The sequence below is a fragment of the Tamandua tetradactyla genome, chromosome 17 (genome assembly GCF_023851605.1).
Source record: "Tamandua tetradactyla isolate mTamTet1 chromosome 17, mTamTet1.pri, whole genome shotgun sequence".
NCBI lineage: Eukaryota > Metazoa > Chordata > Mammalia > Pilosa > Myrmecophagidae > Tamandua > Tamandua tetradactyla.
Genome location: NC_135343.1, coordinates 40,078,718 through 40,105,705, shown reverse-complemented (window position 1 = coordinate 40,105,705; position 26,988 = coordinate 40,078,718). Strand labels below are relative to the sequence as shown.

The following is a 26,988-nucleotide window of genomic DNA, read 5'->3' as shown; positions in this document are numbered from 1 at the left end:
TTGTGTTGAGAGTATAGACTGATTATACCTATCAGTTTTTCTAGTTCATACTGGCTCATACTGAACAGTGCTTCCCAAGAATATGCTGAAATTTCCAGAAGTTCAAATGGGCAAGATTCAATTTGGAAAAACCATGAACACATTTTTGGGAATAAAATATTTTTTCTTTACCCACAGAGGGTCTCTTTTACTCAAAATAACATTTTGGGAATTAAGATAGTAGATTCAAGGTATTTTAAGTAGTTTCTTTTTCTGGATAGGTGCTTTCAATAACTCCTAAATCCTTACAGAAGACAAGCTGTCAACAAGTTTATATGTTATATTGATTACAATCCCTTTTCTTTGAGTACCTAAATCTTTAAGGCTGAAACATTCTGCTGCTTCTAAACAATGGAACCACTTCTTTTTTTCAACAATTGAAACTAGCTGTCTTTCACACCTTAAAGAACCAATTTTTGTCTTCAAAAATATTTCTGTGGGGGTGTAAAATTTCAACGTAGGGTAGGGGCTAGACAGCACAAGGAATGTGAACAGACTTATTAAAAGATCCCTTAATTCTTTCTAGTGTCTGTCTCCACCGTAACTAGCAGTATGTCTGTTGTTTACTTTTCCCTCCCCAGTAGCACTTATTGTGACCTTGGCTTTTTTAAAAACATGTTACACAGTTTGGTAAAGTAGTCCTAAGTTTTGCCAAGCTTGAATAAACCAGGAAAATACTGATATTTTAAGTTGCTAATGCTGAATTCTATATAAACACAGCATTAATGCTATATATTTTTCCCTAATCTTGAGTAACAGTAACTGTAAGTTTTTGCCTAAAAATGCTTAGAAAAGTCAAGCTATGTGTTTTTTCTCTCTCTCTTTCTGGTTCCTAAATCAAATTCTGAATGATTATGTCTGTGCGTGTGTATGTGAAGACCCAGCACAAAAGGGCAGATGCTATGCATCTACATATTTATAAGAGTTATCTCTGAATTAGAATTCTGAGTGATTTTATTTTTCTTATAATTTCTTGTAATTCAATTTTTTTCCTACATTAAAGAATTATTGTTTTTATAATAAGGAAAGTTATTAATGTTTTTAAGAGTTGGTTCTAATATTCTAGTACAATTTGCAAAAGAGTTAAAAGGAATTTTCAAATCTCTTTACAAAATAGAAATGTTACCTTTTATATAGAAATTATATCTGCATTGGGGGCAGTGGGAACAGGTGGATTTATCTGTTCAAAGTAGAAACGTAAAGATGATCAGTAGGAGTTTGCCTTAGAAAATTTGGAAAAGAGCCAATATAAATAACCAGAAACAAACAGAAAACATACTGAGAGCAATGAGACTCGTATGAAAATGACAGTGAGGATATTTCCTTAGTTCAGAAGGCTTATTTGTTTCTTCATTTACTTGTCTGTTTGAAGAACCTGCCCAAAGGGATTGACAATACACTACCAGTGGCAACACCCAGGGCAGTGGAAAGACTAAGAGAGAGAGAGATGACTCCAACTGCACCATGAGTTTTCAGAAGGAATATTCGTTCTCTGTGGTGATGGCACAAAGCCTTAAATTCAACCATTACTCCTAGAGAGCACAGCTTCTCCATAGACTGTAACTTGGAATATAATTTCTCAAAGAGAGAGACTGACTCAGTTTCTTTCCTTTGTTATTTGGTATCTACCATCGACGCACAGACTTTGATCTTTAAGTGGTCATTAGTCTGGCAGTGTTTTATTCTATCAATCTTTTTAAACTCTTTATTGGGGACTGGGGTTCTTGGACTCTGAATTCTGCTACAAGGTGTCATGCAACATTCCTGCCCACTTTCTGCCTTTCACCATTCCCCGACACAAATGCCTCTGCATTCAACATCACCTCCTCACAGTTTAGTAAAACCCAACATCACTTCTATCTCTTATTTTGCTCATCCTGCCAGAGATACTTTTTGTAGATCAATCTGCAACCTTCTCTTGAAGATCCAAAAAATTCCACACTGCACTGATTCACCCCTCCCCCAAACCCTGCCAGACTTGTGATTAAACTCCCTATATTAACCTTACCATACCCAGGCTTTTATTACACACATCTCTTCTCTATATATAGATCTGGATCCAGTTTCTTGCAAAACCAACATCACCAGCACGGTCTAGGCCCAATGCGGGGCTCTCACATGAGTACATTATTTGAATGACTTGTGGGACTTCCTGCCTCCCTCTCAACCTCATATCCTGCTACCATGTAAGAGAACATTGTCCCAGAAATATGCCCTAAAGCACACACATTTGGCTGATGTTCCTTCTAGGCTATAACTCTACAAGCCTGAAGCTTTTTAAGGAAATTAATTTCAGCCTGCAAAAATCATCTCTGCTTCTTCTCTTCTCTTCCTACCTCTTCTCTCTCTTCCCCATGTCCTTCTCCTTCTGTTTCAATTGAGACTTGAGTCAGTTCAACTAGATGGTTTCCCTTATGTCTTACAGTGATTTTAAACAACAAAGCTGTGATTCCTCCTCTTAATGAAGGTACTGCTCTAATTTCTTTTCGTAAAAAAAAGTTTCACACTTTGGTTTTATTAATTTAAGCTGAATGGAATGCAAAGACATAACTCTAAGAGGACAGAATTTTAAATGGTGACTTGTCTATTTATACATGAGTCATTGTACTTGCTGCACTTGCTGCACAGGAGCAGTAGGATGCTGAGTTTCAGACCTGATATTTATTTACACAATCCACTAAATGTAATAGATTTTGAAATATAACTTACAAGTATTTAGAAAATATTGTTTCTAAGTATCTCCAGCTTCTTTACAGTATATTAGGCTATTTATTTTGAAACATCATCTCCTTTTATTGAGAAGCAAGGTAAATAGCCAAACAGAGATGCCTGCATCATGGAACATAATTAAAATTGTGGGAGAGAAAGAAAAAGATGCCTGTTAGGTGACTGACAATCAGTTCTCCCCCACAGAGAAAATTTTTAATATGCAAATGAGAATTGCTTCTAAATGTACATTTGAACTCTCTGTACTTGGTTGCTTCCATTTTATGATGTTTAATGGAAGAGCCACTTGTCCAGTATCAACAGGCCCTCCAGAGCAAAACATAGAAGGCTCAGTGGTAGATGTCAAAAATGGCCAAGATCCATGTTGTTGGAATGGGACTTTGCAGCTCTCTCCTTTTAGAGGTGAAGTCTATTTCTCCATCCATCAAATCTGGCCTACCATTATATTTGTTTTGGTCAATGGAATTCAACAGAAATTCATCATACCAGTTTTGAGTGTAGGCCTTCAACCTTCTGCTCTGCTCGTGAAACCCTGAACATCTGTTATATGAATAACCTGGACTGACCTACTAGATGATGAGAGACACATGTCCTAGTCACCCCCATCATCACAGCCAGTCAACCCCCAGAAGCAGAGTTGCCTAGCTGAATCAAAACTGACCATAGACTACTTTTAGCCAGGAACTTCTTTATAGGAGTAAGCCCAGCCAAGATCAAAAGAACTACCTGGCTGAAAGTCCAGCCTAAATTGCAATACTACAAAAATACTACAAAACCATGAGCTACATAAATAATTGTTGTTTGAAACCACCAAGTTTTGGGGCCATTATTTCAGCAGCAAAAGCTAACTGGCAAGAGTTGCCTAAGAAAGCCAACTCTGAGGATCAGGTTTCTGATGAAGAGAAGGTACACATACTGCTAAATTCATCACTTATGCACCCCCAGCAGAATTTAATGAACTGTGTAATGATATCTGGCTACTACTTAATAACTTAATAATGACAATCTCCTCAGAGAAGGGGCAGCACATGCATTTGCCCAATATAACATGGATCAGTTCATATCTGTGAAGATAGAAGGATATGACAATCAGGTCTTAATTACAGAACATGGTGACCAGGGTAATACCGATTTTTTGACCCAAGAAGCAAAATTTCCCTTAAGTTGACCACTTACAGAAAGTAGCAAATGACCCTCATCCAGAGGAAGTAGATTGAGGTCTGAAGTCTTGGAGAGACTCCTGTGACAGTGCATTAAGGGCCTATGTGAAAGACCATTATTCAAACAGTTTCTGTACTATTCATGCTAAAACTATAGATGGGCATCAGACTGTTATTGAATGTATTGAAAGCTACCAGTTTCAGCCTAAAAACTTCTGGAATGGTCTTTGGAAATCAGAGTAGAAGTACACTATCACATACCACCTTCAGCCAAGGTGCCTGGAGTGCTGAAGATTCAGGTTCACTATTATGAAGATGACAATGTTCAGTTGGGTGGTCATAAAGACATATGGGATTCAATATTGCTTCAAATGAAGTCCAAACTGCCAAGCACTTTATTAAAAAGCACATAGCATGCACAAAATGAGTATCTGACAGCAATTAGTGAAAATTATCGAACAATGTCAGATACCACATTCAAGGCATTGCCCTGGCAGCTTCCAGTTACCCACACCAAAATTGACTGGAATAAGATACTCAGCTAAAAGATTGGCAAAGAAATGCAGAATGCTTAAAAGGCTGAATATAGGATTCTTCAGCACATGGGGGAGAAAGGATTTATTCAATGTGTGGTCATATGATAAAAAGACGGTTTATAAACAAGAGTGATATTTTGCTAGGGCTTTCAAAGTCAACGGGTTTTCTAGCCCCAAGGAATACTGTTGAACCTCCAGCACTGTCTTTTTTTTTTTTGCATGGGCAGGCTCTGGGAGTCAAACCCAGGTTTCCAGCAGGGCAGGCAAGAACACTGCCACTGAGCCACCGTTGCCCACCCTATCTTCATTGTTTGTGTTCTTTGCCTTGTAATTTTCTGTTCCTCTTTTTTTTTTTTTTAATGTCACCACATTTAATTTTGGGGAGTGAGCTCTATCCAGGAGTCATTTTCCTGTTTAGAAAATTTTCCTAGCCATGAAGCCCTGTTACCGATACAGACAAGTAATACGTTCATACTTTCCTTCAGAGTACTTCTGGTACTTCACTGGTTTTTACTGATCCACCAACAGCCAAAGAGGCTGTTCTACACTATAGCTAAATGGAAGACACATTCATCCTTCTCCTTCCAACTGCTTTAATCATCACTTTTAGGGCATCTCATAACTGTAGTCTTCAAAATTTTGGATTAGGGCTTTCAGGTTCTTTTGAGAGAGCAAAGGAAGTTTTCTGGAAATTCTGTTATAGCCAGCTTCTCTGGGGAAGTTTTTAATTCCAAAGACTTAAACTGCATTCTCTGCACATGAATATGTTTGCTTTTTTCCCCTTCCTTTGTTAATTATCCCCTTCCCATTTATTATCATTATAGTTATAAAAATCTGCATTTTTAGAAGAGAGTTTTACTCATTTTTTTAACATTCAAGAACTGCTGACATACTGTGGATGTCATAGAGTAAATATAAAAATTGAAAAATGCATATGTTGAAGGAATAATAGGTATCTTGTGCTTTACTGCATTTGTGGCAGGATTACACTATAAGCAATTAAATTAAACAACTGTAAATCACAAATAAAAAGTAAAAATGAACAAAAGTGAGAAGGATAATTTCCAGTCAGTATTTTTCTATAGTAACCTGTTATTTAAGAGAATACTAGTGATTTGTTCTAAATAGTATGTAAAATTTTCTCCTAATTACGCGTCTTTAGTTCTGCTTGCTAAGAATTCATATCTAACTGTGATATAGCAAACCTTCCCAGGTATATTGGCAGGTATGTGTGCACATTGGCAGGTATATTGGCAGGTATGTTCTACCCACTGGGAGGATTTCCCCTAACCACTGTCCTTCAAGGACACCCTAGAAAGGGGTGGTAGTGCTGCAGCTGTCCACTTTTTGGTGGTACCTGCATTTTGTGCTGAATCATCTGTAAACCAGGCCCGAGTTTCTCAGTCAATTCACTGTAAGGAACTCCCCAAGAGGCCATAGCTCTAGTCTGGGAAAGAGAAGGTAATGTGGCAGGAGTGGAGACTATGGGCATTTGGGCCACTTCTTCATGTAACTTACGTGTGCCTTCAGAACCTGCTCTGGCCCTATCTTGCATATACCATTAGCATTTTGCAATACAGTGCTGCTGCACACGCCCAACTTAATGGCTTGATGGGTCAGACAACACCCAGCTCATGACAGGCAACTCAGGTCTCATGGTAACTTGGTCACCCAAGGTTAAGTATTCAGTCTGTACTAAGGCCAAGTAGCAGGCCAAAAGCTGTTTCTCAAAAGGAGAGTAGTTATCTGCAGCAGATGGTAAGGCTTTGCTCCAAAGTCCTAAGGGTCTGCCTTGTGATTCTCCTATAGGGCCTGCCAAAGGCTCCAGACAGCATCTCTATTTGCCACTGACACTTCCAGCACCATTGGATCTGCTGGATCATACAGACCAAGTGGCAGAGCAGCTTGTACAGCAGCCTGGACCTGTCACATAGCCTCCTCTTCTTCAGGTCCCCATTCAAAATTAGCAGCTTTTCTGGTCACATGATAAATGGGCTGGAGTAGCACACCCAAATGAGGAATATGTCATCGCTAAAATCTAAAGAGACAAGTAGGTGTTGTACCTCTTTTTTGGTCGTAGGATGGCCAGATTGATCAACTTATCCTTAACCTTAGAAGGGATATTTCGACATGCCCCACACCACTGGACACCTAGAAATTTCACTGAGGTGGAAGGCCCCTGTATTTTTGTTGGATTTATCTCCCATCCTCTGACACGCAAATGCCTTACCAGTAAGTCTAGAGTAATTGCTAATTCTTGCTCATTAGGTCCAATCAACATGATATAATCAATATAATGGACCAGTGTGATGTCTTGTGGGAGGGAGAAACGATCAAGTTCCCTGCAGACAAGATTATGACATAGGGCCGGAGAGTTGATATACTCCTGAGGTAGGACAGTGAAAGTATATTGCTGACCTTGCCCACTGAAAGCAAACTGTTTCTGGTGGTCCTTACTAACAGCTACTGAGAAAAAAAGCATTTGTCAGATTAATAGCTGCATACCAGGTACCAGGGGATGCATTGATTTGCTCAAGCAATGATACCACATCCGGAATAGCAGCTGCAATTGGAGTTACCACCTGGTTGAGCTTATGATAATCCACTGTCATCTTCCAAGACCCATCTGTTTTCTGCATAGGCCAAATAGGAGAGTTGAATGGGGATGTGGTGGGAATCACCACTCCTGCATCCCTCAAGTCCTTAAGATCAGATATCTCAGGGATTATTAGACACTGGCAGTAATCCCTGCAATCCCTCCAGGAATCTGGTATTGCTTTTGATTTACTATTTTGCTTGGTAGGGGCAGTTCTAGTGGCTTCCACTTGGCCTTTCCCACTATAATAGCCCTTACTGCATGAGTTAGAGAGCCAATGTGGGGATTCTGCCAGTTGCTCAGTATGTCTATACTAATTATACATTCTGGAACTGGGGAAATAACTACAGAGTGGGTCCGGGGCCCCACTGGACCCACTGTGAGATGGGCCTGACCTAAAACTCCATTGATCACCTGGACTCCATAAGCCCGCACTCTAACTGGTGAACCAGAGTGACATTTTGGGTCCCCTGGAATTAATGTCACTTCTGAACCAGTTTCTAATAATCCCTGAAATATCTGATCATTTCCTTTTCCCCAATGCACAGTTACCCTGGTAAAAGGCCATCAGTCTCCTTGGGGAAGGCTTGGAGGAAGATTAATAGTATAAATTTGTGGCAGTGTAACAGGGTTCTCCCCTAGAGGGACCTGGTCTCCCCTTCATTCAAGGGGCTCTGGGTCTGTAAACTGTTTCCAGTCTGGAAATTGATTAAGGGGCCATGACTCTGTGATTTTGTAATTCAGGTTGGACTTCTGTTCACTTGACCTAGAACTCTTTTGTTTTTACAGTTCAAACAAGAATTTAGTAGACTGCCCTTCTATTACATTTCTGGTACCCCTAGTGGATTTACTAGGTAATGCCACAAATCTCTACAAGTCGTATAATTTTGATGCCTGCTTTATGTTTTTGTTTATTATAATAGCCACGTCTACCCTGTCTTTGGTGATTAAGCACTGCCACCTGGCTTCTACCAACTTGGGATCCCGTCATCCCCATTCTGTTTAAGGATTCCAGCTCAGTGACAGCAGTTCCTACACTAATATATGACCTACACAGAAGTGCAACCACAGAGCTCTTCAGGGATGATGGTGCTAGTCTCACAAATTTATTTCTCACTGTTCTGGTAAAAGGTGCATCCTCCGGACATTCCTAGGGTGTAAGAGCAGGCTTTTCATGATAAATCCACCCTAACATTAGAATCTCTCTAAGCCTCTGGCCCCCACTGGCCCTGGCCACTGGCCCTGTCACACCAGGGCAGTTCTGGCATTTCAACTTTGGGTATTGTTGGCCACCTTTTGATCCCTGTTTCAACCAACCATCCAAACAAACTGTTAATACCTTTTCTAACCCCTCGAGCTATAACATTGAATGCAGAATCTCTGCTTAGTGGGCCCCTATCAATAAATTCAGCCTGATCCAGCCTTATATTCCTCCCGCCATTATCCCACACCCTTAAAATCCATTGCCACACATATTCCCCTGATTTCTGTCTATATAAATTGGAAAACTCACACAGTTCTTTTGGAGTATAACGTACCTCCTCATGTGTGATACTTTGTACCTCACCTTTAGGGGCCTAGTGGGACTTTAGTCTAGTTATAGGTCTGGAAGAAATGAGGGGTGGTGGGGGTGGGTCATGAAAAGAATTAGAAATATCTTCCAAGCCATTTGCTTCAGGGCTTTTATTTGCAGAGTCATATGGTGAAACAGGATTAATCACTCTAGGGTTAATACCTTCAGGAGGAGGTTGGGTGGCCAACTACTTAAGGCAGGCTGGAGGTGGGGTGATTATGTCCTCAGGGTAAACTATTACAGAGTTATCTAGAGAAGACACAGCATCACTTGGGGTTTCAACCTCACCCCAACATCATTATCAATCCATATGTCACCATCCCATTTTTCAGTGTCCCACTCCTTTCCAATCAATGTCCTCACTTCAATAGCAGACACCATGCAACATTGAGATTTCAGTTTATGTTGTAAAGTTGCTACTCTAGCAATAAGATTCTGAGTCTGATTTTCAGAGATCTCAAGTCCACGGCTACAGGAAATAAAATCTTCCTTCAGGATATTCACAGAAACATCCACATCTGTCAGACAGTGCTTAAACTTCTCACTTGAAGACTTAAGCCCATTCTTTTCACTCCTTAAAGTAACCAGTGGATCTAACAACCACCAGCCCACATTTCTATACCTCTTATTTATGCAAAACTCTGTAAAGGTGTCAAAAACATTTTCCCCCAGAGCCTGGCTTTGTACAAGCCAAGCATTAGGGGAATCAAATGGTGATATTTTGAGTATCTTTTTTGCCAACTCACTCCATGGATTGGGAGTGTCATTCTGATTATGGAAATCAGAGTCCTTAGTGTCTTTGAGTCCAGTCAGAGTAGAAAACCATTCATAAAAACTCATTTTTGATATTCTGTTTCTTAAGAACCACTCCTGGTACCAAGATGTATTAGTTAGGGTTCTCTATAGAAACAGAATTAACAGGAAACACTCGCAAATATAAAATTTAGAAAAGTGTCTCACGTGACCATGGAAACACAGAGTTCAAAATCTGCAGGACAGGCTGTGAAGCCGGCGAATCTGATGGAGGGTCTGAATGAACTCCACAGGAGAGGCTCACCAGCCAAAACAGGAAGAGCCTGTCTCTTCCAAATCCTCCTTAAAACGCTTCCAGTGATCAAATTAAGCATTATTCATTGCAGAAGACACTCCCCTTTGGCTGATTACAAATGGAATCAGCTGTGATTGTAGCTGACGTGATCATGGTTAAATTCTATGAAATGTCCTCATCGCAACAGACAGGCCAGCACTTACCCAACCAGACAAACAGGTATCACCACTTGGCGAAGTTGACACATGAACCTAACCATGACATGTGGCTATTATAATAGACAGCAAATTCAAAGCAGAAGTCAAAATAATTTGACACACAGAGATTTGTGGCATTGGCTACTAATTCATGGGGTTCCTAGAATACAATCATGGGCAGCTCTACTAAATTCTTGTTTGAGCTGTATAAACAAAAGAGTTCTAGGTCAAGTGAACAAAAAGCCTAATCTGAATTACAAAAACACAGAGTCATGGCCCCTAAATCAATTTCCAGACTGGAAACACTTTACAGTCCCAGAGCCCCTTAAATGAAGGGGAAACCAGGTCCCTCTGGGTTACCTTTTCCTTGGGGGAAAAAAATGATCAGATATTTCAGGGATTATTAGAAACTGGTTCAGAAGTGACATTAATTCCAGGAGACCCAAAATGTCGCTCTGGTCCACCAGTCAGAGTGGGGACTTAGGGAGGCCAGGTGATCAATGAAGTTTTTTAGCTCAGGTCCATCTCACAGTGGGGCCAGTGGGGCCCTGGACCCACTCTGTAGTTATTTCCCCAGTTCCAGAATGTATAATTGGAATAGACATACTGAATAACTGGCAGAATCCCCACACTGGCTCTCTAACTCATGCAGTGAGGGTTATTATGGTGAGAAAGGCCAAGTGGAAGCCACTAGAACTGCCTCTACCTAGAAAGATAGTAAACAGAAGCACTACCAGATTCCTGGAGGGATTGCAGAGATTACTGCCACTCTTAAGGACTTGAAAGATGCAGGGGTGGTTATTCCCACCACATCCCCATTCAATTCTCCTATCTGGCCTGTGCAGAAAACATATGGGTCTTGGAGGATGACAGTGGATTATTATCAGCCTAACCACATGGTTACTTCAATTGCAGCTGCTGTTCCAGATACGGAGTCATTGCTTGAGCAAATCAATGCATCCCTCTGCTACCTGGTATGCAGCTACTGATCTGGTAAATGCTTTCTTCTCAATAGCTGTTAATAAGGACCACCAGAAACAGTTTGCTTTCAGTGGGAAAGGTCAGCAATATACTTTCACTGTCCTACCTCAGGGGTATAGCAACTCTCCAGCCCTATGTCATAATCTTGTCCGCAGGGAACTTGATCGTTTCTCCCTCCCACAAGACATCACACTGGTCCATTATATTGACTATATCATGTTGATTGGACCTAGTGTGCATGAAGTAGCAACTACTCTCGACTTACTCGTAAGGCACTTGCGTGTCAGAGAATGGGAGATAAATCTAACAAAAATATAGGGGCCTTCCACCTCAGTGAAATTTCTAGGTGTCCAGTGGCGTGGGACATGTCGAGATATCTCTTCTAAAGTGAAGGATAAGGTGCTGCTTCTGGTCCTTCCTACAACTAAAAAAAGAAACACAACACCTAGTTGGTCTCTTTGGAAAGAGCAGCAATTTGTTCTAACTGGCATAGACACATACTTTGGATATGGGTTTGCTTTCCACACACACAATGCTTATGCCAAAACTACCATCCATGGGCTTCTGAATGCCTTATCCATCATCTTGGTATTCTACACAAAATTGCTTCTGATCAAGGAACACATTTCACCACAAATGAAGTGCGGGAATGGTCACATGCTCATGGAATTCTCTGGTCTCACCATGTTCCCCAACATCTAGAAGCAGCTGGATTGACAGAATGGTAGAATGGCCTTTTGAAAACTCAATTATTGTGTAACTAGGTGGCAATACCTTGAAAGACTGGGGTAATATTCTCCAGGAAGCTGTGTGTGCTCTGAATCAGCATCTGCTGTATGGTGCTGTTTCTACCATAGCCAGGATCCATGGGTCCAGTTACCAAGGGGTGGAAAAGGGAGTGGCAACACTTGCTATTACCCCTAGTAATCCACTAGGAAAATTTTTGCTTCCTGTCCCTGCAAACTTGAGTTCTGCTGGTCTACAGGTTTTAGTTCCAAAAGGGTGAGTACTTCCACCAGGAGAAGCAACAATGATTCCACTGAACTGGAATCTAAGACAACCACGTGGTCACTTTGGGCTACTCATGCCTCTGGATCAACAAGCCAAGAAGGGGATTACATTACTGGTTGAGGTGATTGACACCGACTATCAGGGGGATATAGGATTGCAACTACACAATGGAGGAAAAGAAGAGCTTCCTGAAATATATGAGATCCCCTACGGCTTTACTACCAGGCCCTGTGATTAAAATTCATTGAAAACTGCAACAACCCAACCCCAGCAGGACTGCCAATGGCTCTGAAACTTCAGGAATGAAGGTTTGGTCACTCCCCCAGGCAAAGAACCAAGGCCAGCTGAAGTGTTTGCTAAGGGTAAAGGGAAGATGGAATGGGTAGTGGAAGAAGGTAGTGATAAATATAAACTACAATCATGTGATCAGTTACAGAAACAAGGACTGTAATGCTGTTTAGTTCATGTTATACTACTTAAGTTGTAAGATATTAAGTTTAAGAATGAATATTACCCAAGGAGTTGCACCCTATTCTGGAGAGATTTAATGTGTTTTCAGTTACATGCAGGACAGTTGAGTATTGTTAGGTGAAAGAAAAAATGTGTATTTCATCATTTTTTATTTAGAAATTAGGTATGGTTTAAGGTGTGTATAGCTGCCAAATTGACAAGGGGTGGACTGTCATGGTAAGGTTCATGTGCCAAGTGGTGGTACCTGTTTGTCTGGTTGGGCAGTTGCTGGTCTCTCTGTTGCTATGAGGACATTTCATAGAATTAAATCATGATCATATCAGCTACATCCACAGCTGATTCCATTTGTAATTAGCCAAGGGGAGTGTCTTCTGGAATGAGTGATGCTTAATCTCAGCACTGGAAGCCTTTTAAGGAGGATTCAGAAGAGACGGGCTCTCTTCCTGCTCTGGCTGGTGAGCCTCTCCTGTGGAGTTCATCCAAAATCTCCATCAGAATCGTCACCTTCACAGCCTGCCCTACAGATTTTGGATTCTACATTCCACGGTTACGTGAGAAACTTTTCTAAATTTTATTTTTACAAATATTTCCTGTTGATTCTGATCTCTAGAGAACCCTAAGACAGGGACTGACTGTAAAAATTCAGAAATGGAGAGTACAATACTACCTGATTGTAGTATAATGATATAAGTATACTGAATGAAGCTGAATGTGAGTATGATAGAGGGAGAAGGGCTTGGGGAACATATGAACCGGAAGGAAAGATGGAGGATAAAGACTGACATGGCATAATTTAGGAATGCCTACAGTATACAATGGTACTGATTAAATGTACAAATTAAAAAGTGTTTTTGCATGAGGGAGAACAAAAAAAATGTTGGTATTACAGGGTGTTGAAAATAGATGATAAATGGGAAAAAGTACTATCAATGTAAGCTAGAGTCTATAGTCAACAGTAACATTGTAATATACTTCCACTAAATGTAACAAAGGCATTATGCCAAAACTAAATGTCAACAGGCAGGGGGATTAGGAAAGGGGTATGGATTCTGTATGCAAGGAAAGGAAATGTCTTCAGATAGAGCGTGGTGGCGAAGACATATCTATACAACTAGGCTGGATTGTATGATGTGTGAATAAAACTGCTTAAAAAATGAACAGAGAAAAACAAGTGCCAGAGAAAACATGGAGAAAGAAATGTACCTATTCACTGTTGGCAGGGAAATGAGAGGTCTAGACCCTTGGAGGGCAGTGTGGTAATTCCACAGGAGACTAGGGATAGGTTTTACCATATGATCCTGAAACCCCATTGCTCAGTATAGACCTGGAAGAACTAAGTGTGGAGACACGAATGGACTTTTGCACACTGGTGTCTATGGCAGCAGTATTCATAATCCACAGTGGATGAAGTTAGCCTAAGGGTACAACAATTGAGGAATGGAGTGGGGAGCTATGGTGTATACATACAATGGACTACTGAGGGGCTGTGAGAAGGAATGAAGCTGTGAGGCATGCAACTAGGTGAATGAAACTTAAGAGCCGTATGTTGAATGAAATGTCAGGAACAAAAAGACAAATATTATCATGCCTCAATCATACGGACTAACTATAACATGAAAATTCAGTGAACTAAAGTCGAGAGCATTGGTTATCAGATTGAGGCTATTGTAAAGAGCCCTAGATTGTAAGGTCTTAAGGCAGTCACATAGATTCAGGAGATGTAATTGTTAGTTCTAAATTCTGAGACACCTGACTGTATCTCAGAATGTAACATTGTTCTTCCCAGAAACTTCAGGTGTATATGTGACACCTGAGACTCAGAGTTAGAGCTCTGAAACTATGAAAGTCAGCAGCACCGTACAAGAACTGTTTATAAAGTTGAAAAAGTGATCAGACATCGAGTAAAGATACGAATGATGCTGATCTGGATGGGAGTGTGATATATCAGAAGACTAGGTAAAGAATGACATCATCCACACTTTAAACTTCAACGTCTGTGTGAGGCTAAAGGGAGAGATGTTTATTTGGTGCAAAATTTATATTTTGGGTAATATAATTCCTAATTTAACTTGTATGGTCAGTTTAATTGAACACCATAAGTACATGGAATCTTGAATAGGGCATGAGATTTTGTTGGTTTGCCAAGATCATGTGATGCCCCAATAAATCCCAGAGTGATTTTGGACAGTGAATAAAGAAGTATTTGCAAAGTCCCCTTGAGGGGATGGGGAGAAAGGAGGAAATATTCAACTTCCCTATTTGGAGAATTTCTGAAATTTTCTAAAACAGTGGGGACAACCAAATCAATAGGCTGAGCCCTTGATCTTGGGGTTCACCTCTATGAAACTTATTCCAGCAAAGGATAGGTAAGCCTACTTAAAATTAGGTTGATGAGTCAATCCCAGAGACCCTCTATGTTGCTCAGATGTAGCCTTTCTCTCTCTAAGTCAACTCAGCAGGTAAACTCACTGCCCTCCCTCCTACCTGGGACATGATTCTCAGGGGGTTAAATCTTCCTGGCAATGTAGGACAGAAAGGCTGGGATAAGCCAGGATCGAGCGTCAAGAGACTGAGAAAGCCTTCTTGACCAAAGGCAGGAGGGAGAAATGAGACAAAATAAAGTTTCAATGGCTGAGAGATTTCAGAGTCAAGATGTTATCCTGGAGGTTATTCTTATGCATTATATAGATATCTTTTTTTAGTTTATGGTGTATTGGAGTGGGTAGAGGTAGGTATCTGAAACTTTTGAGCTGTGTTCCAGTAGCCTAGATTCTTGAAGACAATTTTATAAAGATATAACATTTACAGTGTGACTGTGTGATTGTGAAAATCTTGTGTCTGATGTTCCTTATATCTAGGGTATGGACAGATGAGCAAAAAATATGGGTAATAAATAAATAATGGGGGGACAAAGGGTAAAATAAGTTGGGTAGATGAAAACACTAGTTGTCAATGAAAGGGAAGAGTAAGGTGTATGGTATGTATGAGTTTTTTCTTTTTTCTTTTTATTTCTTTTTCTGGAGTGATGCAAATGTTCTACAAAAAGATCATGGCAATGATTACATAACTATGCGAAGATATTGTGAGCCATCAACTGTACACCACGTATGGAATGTTATGTGTGTGAAGATTTCTCAATAAAAAAAAAAGTCTGTGCATAATATGGCACTTAAAAAAAGATGTTTTTAACAAAGGAGAGGCAGGAATATTAGCATCATCATTACTATCATTATAAATATTCAACATTGCACATGACTCTGTCCTCATGAACTTTAACACTAAATCATAAAAGTCTTACATGACAATCCAGCCTGATTTATTTTCTGAATCAAACACTTCATTTACTTGCTTTAACATTTTTTTCTCCACTTATCAAAGCTTTTAGTCTTCAAGAATCTATAAGACTGTCAAAAGGGCTTTATTGGTTACCTTTCCTGAATTCCAGAAAATAGATGACTATAAACAAAAAGATTACAGTTCCCCCACCCCCACCCTCCCACCCCAAAATAAAGGCATTTAGTCTTCTGTTCACAAATGCCAACACTTTGTTCGCCTTCTACTTCTGGCCAATGACTTCTCAAGACCAAGAGTATCACAGTGGACATTCTAAACCCTGGACAACTGGAGAAGGGAAACTATCTCAGAAGCTGTCCACTGTTTGTACTCTACCACCCCCTTTTTGGGGATTCATCCTGAGGCATCCCATTTTTCATACTGCTCCCCTCAATATTCTGACCCTGCCAAGCTAAAGTGATTGACTGGCTGACTACTGCCAATATAGCAAGTTCTTTAAAGAAAAAAAAGCTTAATACTCAATAACTTTCACATAACTCTCTTTGTCCTGCCAAATTAGAGCTTTGACCCAAATGTTTAACCTAAACATACCACAACCACCAATGTGTTCCATTTCCCCACACTCTTTTCTGCTATTTCAAATGCCAGGGCCTTTCGCTGTCAACTGATACTAAGCATCTGGCATAATTACTTGTTTCTAAACTGTAGTCATTGGTTTGTCTTTCTTAAAAAAAAAAAAAAAAAAAAACCTCATTGCCCGATTTTGCACACAGAGCAGTTTTCTTTTATGGCATCATTCATTACCATCCTTGCAATAATCCTGTGCACTGTAATGCCTCCCTCATCTGAGGTTTCCCTTCCTCTTCTTCTAGCTTGCTTTTCACTGTAGCTGCTGAGCAGCATAAATCAATACAGCGTGCCATAAACACCACAAGCCCTAACTCTGCCAATTGGCTCTCTTTAATTGGTTTCAGCTAAAAACTTGTAAACCTATTTGCAGTGAAGCAGCAGACAAATCAAAGGCAAGATGAATGACCCAAAAGCCCTTGCTGAGGCTGGGGTTGTAAGCTCCAACATGGTATTTTTCATCTCTGTCATGGGTTTTTTTTCCATTTCTCTCTGGATCTTTTTTACTTTCCAGGTATTATGCTTCAGCAGCCTCCACATTTATAATTATCAAATGGAAAGTTTAAATACTCCAGAGGTGAAATGGTGCATTTTAGCAATTGCAGTAATGGATAGAGCAACTTGAATAGAATAAATATTCCCTACAATCAGTGTTATATTAACAGCTTTTCATGGTTACCTTATTTACAAGTAAACTCAAGTTCTGATGAATCCTTTCTCAGATGTCACACACAAATGGCGGGTTTGTTGTATATTTTTATCATACTCAAAGTATTAAAAAACTTATGGCTTTGTTTTGTTTCAAAATTCATTTACTTTTTGATCTGCATTGCTACACAAAGAGCTTACTGTTCGGATATTGTCCATATGTTTATTCACAATGACAACAGTGCCTCAGGTACTGCTCAGTTCCCAGAAGGCTTATCATTTGACTGAGTCTCTTTGAGGTGATTGGCCGAAGTCACTCCACGTGAGGGAGGTTAGGGTCAATGGTGTATGGAAATATGCACTCCACTAAACTGGTCCTTTCTTCTCCTTGCCTTTGATGGATGCTCTAGTCCAACAAATTACCTAGGTCATGATCAAAGCCACTGAGCCAAAGACCCTTTTCTAGAAGGTTCCAAATCTTGTCAAGCATGCATTGGTATTTGATAAGGAAAGTGCATGTGCTCACCCAGTGATAATATTTTAAGTTTTTTTATTGTGAAATATAACACATATATACAAAAACGCATTACATTTCCAAGTACATTTTTTTTTTTTTTACATGGGCAGGCACTGGGAATCAAACCCAGGTCTCCAGCATGGCAGGCAAGAACTCTGCCTGTTGTGCCACCATGACCCGCCCTTCAAGTACATTTCAACAAGTAATTATAAAGCAGATTTTAAAGTTTGGTATGTGTTACAGTTTCAAAATTTTTTGTTTTTCCTTCTAGCTTGCTCCAAGTCACTAGAGACCAAAAGAAATATCAATATAATGACTCAGCAGTCATATGCATTTAAGTCTTATCTCTTCTGTTGTACTCCTCCTTCCCTTTTTTTTCTTTTTTGTGAAAAATAACATACAAAAAAGCAATAAATTTCAAAGCACATCGCAACAATTAGTTATAGATCAGATTTCAGAGTTTGGTATGGGTTACAATTTCACCCAATGATAATTTTAAATAAGTTTCAAAGTGGCCACAGAGAAATCTCCTGGGTGGAAAAATGCCAAGATCGACACTCACAGAAGGGCTTGTCAAATGTTAAGACATATGCATGTGTATGCAGGCACATAAACAAAAACAACAATGGAGGAAACGAGCTTTCAATGGGCATGTGTTTCAAAAGTGTAGGTACTCATAAGGCTGTCATATCTTAGGCTGGACCATATTTTAGACAGATGACATGTGTAAATAAACATTTCAATAGTGCAATCATTTCATGACACTTCTGAAGCTACTTTTATCTTCCATTTTATTTAAATAGGAGCTGCAACAAAATTTTCTAAGAGGCTAGCTGCTAAGGCAGCCCCAAACTTGATTCATAAATTTTACACCTGTTTTAGTTTGCTATGACAGCCAGAATGCAACATGCCAGAGACTGATTGGCTTTTAATAAAGGGGGATTTATTTAGTTAAAAACTTATAGTTCTTCAGAGGAAAGGCAGCTAACTTTCATCTGAGGTTCTCTTACTCAGGAAGGCACAGGGCGATCTCTGCTGGCCTTCTCTCCTGGCTTCTGGGTTGTCATAGCTTTCTCCAGGGTGATTCCTTACTACATCTCCAAAGGTCTGCGCAGAGGGCTAATAAGAGGTATGCTGAGTTGCTTGAGCTATGCTGCGTTGAACTCTCTCATTTAAGCATCCAACCAATTAAATTAAACATCACTCATTGCAGGAAGCCCTTCCCCAGCCAACCACAGATGCAATCAGTGATAAATGCATTTCACATGCCAATGGCCCAGGTCCACAGCAACAGAACTAGGCACATTCACCTGGCCAAGTTGACACCTGAAACTAACTACCACAACACCCAATCCAGGGAGCAAAAAATGCAGTCATCTAGTATGTTCAGATTTTTCCTTAGTATTTCCTTTTTCCTTAGTATTATGGTTCTCATTAGCAGTCCCCAAAAAGTTAAAAGTGCAGTTTTCAGGTATCACTATAAGGCTGACCTTCTAGCCACACCCTCAGGATGAGACTAATGGTACAAAGACTATTCCTACCGAGGATTTAGATACATCCAGAAAAAAGACATCTAGTAAGGTACTGTTAAACTCACCCAGCCATCAGAGCTTGCTCTTTCATCAGGTTCTCAGAATGTGATGCACAGAACATCTCATAATGACACACTGAAGGTTGTGCTGATTTGAAACTGTTATGTACCCCAGAAAAAAAGCCATGTTCTTCTAATCCAATTTTGGGGGGTGGGCAGAACTACTATTGGGTAGGACCTTTTGATTAGGTTGTTTCCTAGAGATGTGACCCCACCCATCCAAGGTGGGTCTTAATCCTTATTGGAGTCCTTTAAGAAAGCTCGCAGAGCACTCTTGGCTCAGAAAGAATATGCCCCAGAAGCCAGAAGGACCCGCAGGAGCTGACAAAGCCATTTTGAAACCAACCCAGGAGAGAAGGGCCCAAAGATGTCACCATGTGCCTTCCCATGTAACAGAAGAACCCCAGATGCCAGTGGCCTTTATTCAGAATCAAGGTATCTTCCTCTTGATGCCTTATTTTGGCCATCTTCATGGTCTTGAAATGTAAAATTGTAACTTAATAAATCCCCAGTATTAAAAGTCAACCCAGTTCTGGCATGCATTTCGGCAGCTTTAGCAAACCAAAACCAAGGTCAAAGCCAAAGAAAATGGCAGCACCAAACTTAATGATCCCACTTTGCATTCAAGTCATCATTATGGTCTCTCTTCCTCAATCTTTTGCCTCCTATGACAGCCACCACTCCTCCCTTCTTAACTATCTGTATGACGCAGAGCTATTGCCACAGAGTTCCCCCACTTCAGGATGCCTTCAAGAAGCTATTTTCAAGCCTATGGATCTCAAATTACCCCAAAATACTGGTGACTTATTTGTTATAAAGTTTTCCCCAGTCTATATCATTGCTGCTCTGTAGATGGGGGTGGGGTAAGGGATGGAAGAAGCTGAAATATATGATACCTAACAATAAACAATTAAAAAGAGTTAGAGAATGTTTTCTTTTACAGCCCATTTTACAAATTTACCGAGAATTTATATATATTTTTTCACATCATCAAAACAGCTTCAATGAGTTGAGCTATTTAAAGTACAACACAAGATGACTGTCCAGGATTTTCCACAGATGTGCTCACCTGAAATTTCAGAAGGTTAAAAAACTTTATTTTATTTGTTCATAAATATGCATAAAAAACTAGGTCTATCCAGCATAGCAATTTCCTTTCTAACATTTTCTTCCCACTCACATCCCTGCTTCTACCAAGTCTAAAAGAAAAACAAAACAGTAGCCTCACCTTTGGCAAATGCTATGTTGACAATCCCCACCCAATTGCAGACTCATTAGAAGGAGATGTTGAAAGTGGAATTCTTCTGATCTGCCATTCCACTTTTGCTTTGTCTTTTTGTTTCCATGGCTTATTTCATGTTTAATCTTTAACATGAAAAAAAATCTCTATAGAAAAAGTAAAATATCCCTTTCAAATAAACATACAAAGAGCTGAATCTTTCCACAAAAATAAATTTCATTTAGCTAATAAATATTAATGCCCATTGAAAGAGATTAAATGCAAGACTGGTGAAGGTGGAAAATTGCCAATTTCTAGCTATAATTAAGGTATGGCTACATCAGAGTCACTGTGATACTGAATTAGACTACCGGGTGATGGAACACATTGGCGATATAAACTTGGGGCTTACTGAGAATGTAACAGTGCCACATTTCTTGCTAACAGACCAACTGATGTTCTCTCTTCTTGTAATTGCCCTAAATCAAAATGAATCTGTGATAATACAGTCAGAGAATATTTCAAAAAGCTTGAAAATCCACTGATGTTTCACAGTTTCCATAAAGATGGCAGGAAATACCTTTTTATTTCCAAACACTAATGCGTTACAGCGAAGTAACACCTTCAGAGTTCTTGTAAGTTCTCCTGATCCTCCTCCTTCTCCTCTTCCTCCTCCTCTTCCTCCTCCTTTCTTTCTTTCTCCTTCTTCAACCACATGAATTGTTTGGGGAAAATTACCTCATCCAGCTTTTCTTTCAATTTTATCACCCTATTCATATCAACTCCTTAGGTCTGGATATCGCTAAAGAGAAAGTGTCCCAGCCACCTTCTCCTTCAGTCCAAGTCGCAATTCTGATCTAAATGCCTCCAACACAATACAGAATGCCCAGTACTATTTATGAATCTTTGTGTTTTGTGGCCTTCACAATTCAAATGAATTTGGGCAGTCTTTCCATGCCTCCTACCAATGTGTTGCTTGTCATGGAGTGGGAAGTGAAAGGGAAGATGAGATGTCATGGCATTATTCAAGTTATCTGTTCTTTCCTTGTCTTCTCTTTTGAATGTCGTGAAAAAACTTTTTTTTTTCATATAATAGGAGTGCGGCAACAGCAAGATTGACTAAAACTCTGGACAGCATTTTCCAATGGCTTCCTAAATAAATGCATCAACATCTTATTTAGCACCACCTGCAAGAAAAGTCTATGGTCAGCGTTCAGGCTCAATAACGTAAAAATGAAAATTGTTATTTGGGAAATAGGTTTCAGGATCAGGTCTACAGAGTATAACTATAAACATCAGAAAAATTCCTCTTGGAGACAGAGTCTTCAGAATACGTACAAGCATGCTTTATTTGGTATTCATGTATGAGTTTCATAGCCTTTTGAGTCACACTCATTTTTCTAAATCAAATAGCTTTCAAAAACAAACTCACCTTCGTGAATTATGGAAATATATTCTTTATCAGCCTTTTCTGACCAGGGTTCCTAGAGAGTGAATTAAGCTTCACAGGAAATTATTTCAGTGATTCTTTTCGCAATTCTCCCAAGGAAGGTTTTTAGCTAGTACATTCTAGATGCAGAGGAAATAAGTTAATTCATCACATGCAATGGTGGCCTTAGGGCATTAGTACTTAATTCTCTAGCAAACCTTAAGAAAGGCTGTTCGGTCTTTCAAGAAATATAGAAATGCTATTACAAACCAAAGTGAGTAACTCTGCAATCCCTTCTTTGTCCCCAAATATTACTAGCAGATCTATATTATGACAACAATGACTACAAGTATTGCTAGTAAGAAAAGATGAAGACAGCTTCCACATGCTAAGTGATAAACTATGTACCAGTCATTGTTCTGAGCATTTAAAATTCATTCATCTGCTATTTAAAAAGACAACAGCAGTATGAAGCAAGCACTATTATGCCATTGGATAACTAAGGAAATGATAGTGAGGTTTACTGGCAAACTCAGAAACTCAGAAACTAACTCTTAACTGACAGCAGAGAAAAGAAATCAATTATCCTAAGTACCAAAGAGTGATAGAGTTAGGGCTCTGACAGAATGGAGAGGTTTTGTTACACCTGCTAGAATAAGCAAGAGGGAGAAGGAAGAGGTCAAGATGGAAGTCAGGTTGGTTCAGGGTCACAGCCAAAGAGGGTGGGCAATAAATTTTTTTTTTAAATGTCAGGAAGAAGTCTCAACCCCTAAGCCAGAAATCAATAGGAATCAGACTAGATACTGGGGTACATTGAGGAGGCTACCATATATCAAAGCTCTAGAATAATAGCCCAAGTCAAAATTAAATGACTATTTTAAAATAGTAAGTTCCAACTGTTTCCTTTCAAAGAAATCAAAAAGATTTGAACAAATTCCTTTCCTCATTTCCTTTCACCACCTACCTCAGTCTCATTTTGAGTCTCAAGGGATAGTGTTTCTAATCTAATTGTTCAAGCACAGTGTATAGGGCATAAAGAAGGTGGAGCATGTTAGTAAAAAAGAAAAAATTGGAACCATTACTATTTTGACTTAGATCTGAACTGCCTGGAGTTGCAAGCAACATTCCTATAAAAATGGCTCCAATCTTAATGGCTTCCCTTGTATCTGACTGAATCGTTTATCTCAGGTTTGTTTTTTTTTCATACCTGGAGAGAAGATCCTGTTTCCAAGTTTGCTTGTTTTGTAATTATAGAAATCAACTGGTTTCTAAATAGAATCAAAGGTTTTGATACTCTGAAAATCAAAACCAAATGGTCTTGATGGAGACACTGTTGTGAAATACTTCCTCTTTCCTATTTCATAGAACTCTTTCAATGATAAATTATTTTGATCCTGAGAAACTCAGGTAGCACCTGTTTAAAATTCTTCTCAATGTTGGATTTAATGGTGTTGGATATCATTGACATGATATTACTCTTCTTGTGCAGCATTTTATCAAACTTAAGACTTCTTAAATTTTAAGGCACCATTATTTTCTGTACTATTAAGAAAAAAGGAGGTACCAATTAAAATATAAAAAAGCACCATCTATATGAGGCACCCCAGTTTTAGAGATGTTAAAATGTGGGAGCAGGAGGAGAGAATGTGTGTCTAAGAGACAATGAAATATAGCTGCTTCTTGTCCTTTACTTCAACTACCTAGTAGCCCATATACCACTATGAGAGTTTGGGAGCTACTATATTAAGTCATATATCTACCTACTACTTACTAGGACAGTCCTGCCAAGAAACCCAACATCATCACTGCTTCTTCCTGGCTTTGATTAGGATCTTGGCCCCCAGAGAAGCAAGGCTGAGCTCTATAGATACTGGCATTCCCCTAGAGAGCCTAGCACTGGGCTAGGTGCAAAGGAGCATTCAGTTATTGGCTTATTCCATTTACAAACTCTTTTAAATACAGACTTAAACTCTCTCACACATGCCACACCCATGAGATGGGTAGTATAGGGATAACTGCCCCTATTTTATAGAACAGAGACCTACAAGTTTAAGTAGCTTTGCTTGACCGAGGTCACACCATGAGCAAATAGTGATGCTGTTAGGAAAGCCCACAATTTCTGACTCCCAGAGCAACACTTTCTCTTTTAAATTCTATCAACTCTCTCTGTTCCCAGAATAAAATGCAAAGTATGGAGCCTCCACCTGGTGTTTTCCACCATCACGTGACGAGATGAGTGAGCACCTGAAATTAGGCTGCCATACCCCATCCCTCACAGCCACTTCCTCTGGGATTCCTGCTCCCAGAGTCTCCACTGACATTGCCCTCTTTGGCCACAGAGCTTGTCCTAGCTCAAGCCAGGTACCAAAGTGAGTCACAGCTCTGGGTTTAGGATTTTTACTTTTCATTGTATTTTCTGAAACATATATAAAAAATATTTATGAGGAAAATGAATCTCAAATCCTATGTGATTCCTCCTTGTTGAAGCTACAGTAGTGATGGCAAAACCACAAGAGGTTATGACTTCATGACCCCAATATGCTTATCTTCCCAAAAGGGGAAAAATGTTTTAAAAATGAATTATCTTCTCACTGTTCTTTCCTTGCCATAAAAGAGGACTTCAATAGCAGAAGTCTTAGCATTATAAAGATTTAGGGGCAAGAAATATTTTCAGAGGGAAATTCTAGATTGATTCAGATTCCTTTTACCCCACCCTTTTTTTCATAAAATGAAGAAAACAATTTATCTTTTCATAAAAGGGGTATCAGGCAGGATGGTGGATGTGTTAGGTGCTTCACTGTTAAGATATGCTCTCTTTTCCATTAAATAATAAAATATTCTCTAGAGTCTCACAACTCCTCAGACCCAGGGGACATTAAACTGGGCTCATCAAGCACCATTCATGTGGAAAGCTGTGAATATATTTTTACCTGGCACATACATATTTCCCCTGCAAATGCTTCAGGACACTTGCTTCCTTATGGACTCACACTCACTCCTTTCTAAAACACATTGGGGGCAGGGTGAAGGAAGGGAGAAGGGGAGGGAGTGGGAGAGAGAGAGGTAAAAGTGAAGGGAGGAAGCCAGGGCTGGATAGACACAGAGGAAGGGGAAGTGAAGGAAGGGAGAAAGAAGAGAGGGGGAAGAGATAGTGCACACATTATCGAGACCAGAGAGAAAAAAAGAGACTTGTAGGTAATAATGTCTGCAAAGAACTCAGCACAAAGGAATATAAAGAAACCTAAGTTGGTTTTATTTTGTTTTCTTTTCTTTTCACTTGTAAGATGAATTTTTAAGTGAGATTATAGTTGCTGAAGGCTAAGTTTGGGGACACTTTCCATCTATTAATAGGAATCATCAGTTATTTTCTCTCTATCAAAATTTCATTTTTCTTCCATTTCAATCCAAAGCACCAAAACCTCACCCTATGAAGGACCTGTTTAGCTTTATATGTTGAAGCCTAGTAAAAAAACAAATCATGAATTCCATTGCAAAACCCACTCATTGTCAGATTTTTGTGTGGAAGATTCTAATTAAATCCCAAAGGAAAAGAACACCAACCAGGAGAAAAAATAAATCAGCCATTTAAACAACTCTGCTAACAGCTTAAAATAGACACAGAAGAACATCTTATAAGTGTTTGTTTTTTTTCAGGTAAGAATAAGAAAAATCAGGAACAGAGAAATGTTCAGCTAGATGATAATATTTTAAGGATCTGAAAGGTAGCATCCATAAAAACTTTATGAGATGCGCTAAATTTATTTCAGACAAAAATCTTCATCGACTGACTGCATATTAGAATGTCTTTATTGTCTTTCTTTCTTTATAGAGCTGTCACTGGGAGATTTCTCGTGCTCAGCCAATCATGGAGGTTCCTTTAAAACCCCAGAAAAGAAAGGAAGAGATTGGTACATCAACCTAATCCATGTAGATGAAAACCCCTCCCTCCATTTCTACTGAGAGCAGCTGCCAAAAAAAGAAATGAATGCCATCTATGAGACGCTCTTCCCAAGAGCAAATGGCAAATCCTCCAAATAAAAAAACACAATTTTCAAGAAGAAAAAATCACTAAATCTGAACCACCAAACCCTTTGAAAAGTTAGAAAATAAAAGAGGATTCTCCCTGACTGATGCACAATATCTTTCTCACAGATGCAAATGTTCAGACATTTGTATAGACATTCTATACTAACAAAGAGTACAGAAAAGACTTTGCAATTAGTGGGGTGAGTAAAGCCACCAGAGGGACTAGAGCCAGTTTTGGGACAGGAAAAAGCAGCATGGCTTCCTGTGGTAGGCAGTAATCAAGATGACCCCAAGGACTTAAACTCTTATGTAACCTCCACCCCTTGAGTGTGAGTGGGACTTGTCAATATGATAGGACACTACTCCTGCGATGATGTAACATTATATGACAAATGTGAAGATGTAATTAAGTTCCAGAATCAGTTAGAACTTTGAGTTAATGAAAGGGGGTACTATTCTATGTGGGCCTGACCTAACCCAGAGAGCCTTTAGAAGAGAGATACCCTTTTGCTGGCCTGAAAGATATCAAACAGCCATATTGTGAAGCATGGTCTCTGGGACCTGAAGGCTTCAATCCAACAACCATAAACCAGGATGAATTCTATCCACAAATTGAATGAGCTTAAGAAAGGACCCCAATCTTCAGATAAAACCACAGCTTTAGCCAACACCTTGAATGCCTTCTGAGACCCCGAGAAGATCCAACAAAGCCATGCTAAGACTCCCAGACCATGGAAACTGTGTGATAACAAATGGTGTTGTTTCAAGCTTCTAAATTTGTCATAATTTGTTACACAGCAGCAGAAAACTAAAACCCCCACCTTCAACAGACTATTTCATGTTAAAGCCCAAGAGACAAGGATACAAATGCTACTGAGAGGCCTAATTAGGTAAGATTTAAGATAGAAGATTTGATGGGAATGTGCTAGTCATTGTAGGCCTGGGTAAACTGCATAAAAAATTAAAAAGTTTCTAATTTTCTTATAGTACATGTCCTTTGCAGGTTTGCTGGGGGGATTTTTCTCTACATTATCTTGACCCCAGGACCCAGGCTGAAGAGCACTTCTTCTGTTACATTATTGACAGCTACAGCAGGAGACATATGGGAAAGCATACTAAATTGCACAAAGGCATTTATGACTTCTGCCTACAAATGCCACATTTCCTTTTCAGTCACATTTCATTGGCCAAAGAAAGTGGCACAGACACACCTAACTTCAAGTGTGCAAAGGATGAACCAGATATATTTGGTCAACTGCATTAGTCAGTATACAATAGTCATTTTAGATTCTTGAGCA

At 39.5% G+C, this 26,988-nt stretch overlaps 1 pseudogene; it reads left to right on the top strand.

Annotated features, from left to right (window-relative positions):
• Positions 1-3,543: 3,543 nt before the first annotated feature.
• On the top strand, positions 3,544-4,501 carry LOC143661139 (F-actin-capping protein subunit alpha-1 pseudogene; annotated as a pseudogene).
• Positions 4,502-26,988: the final 22,487 nt, after the last annotated feature.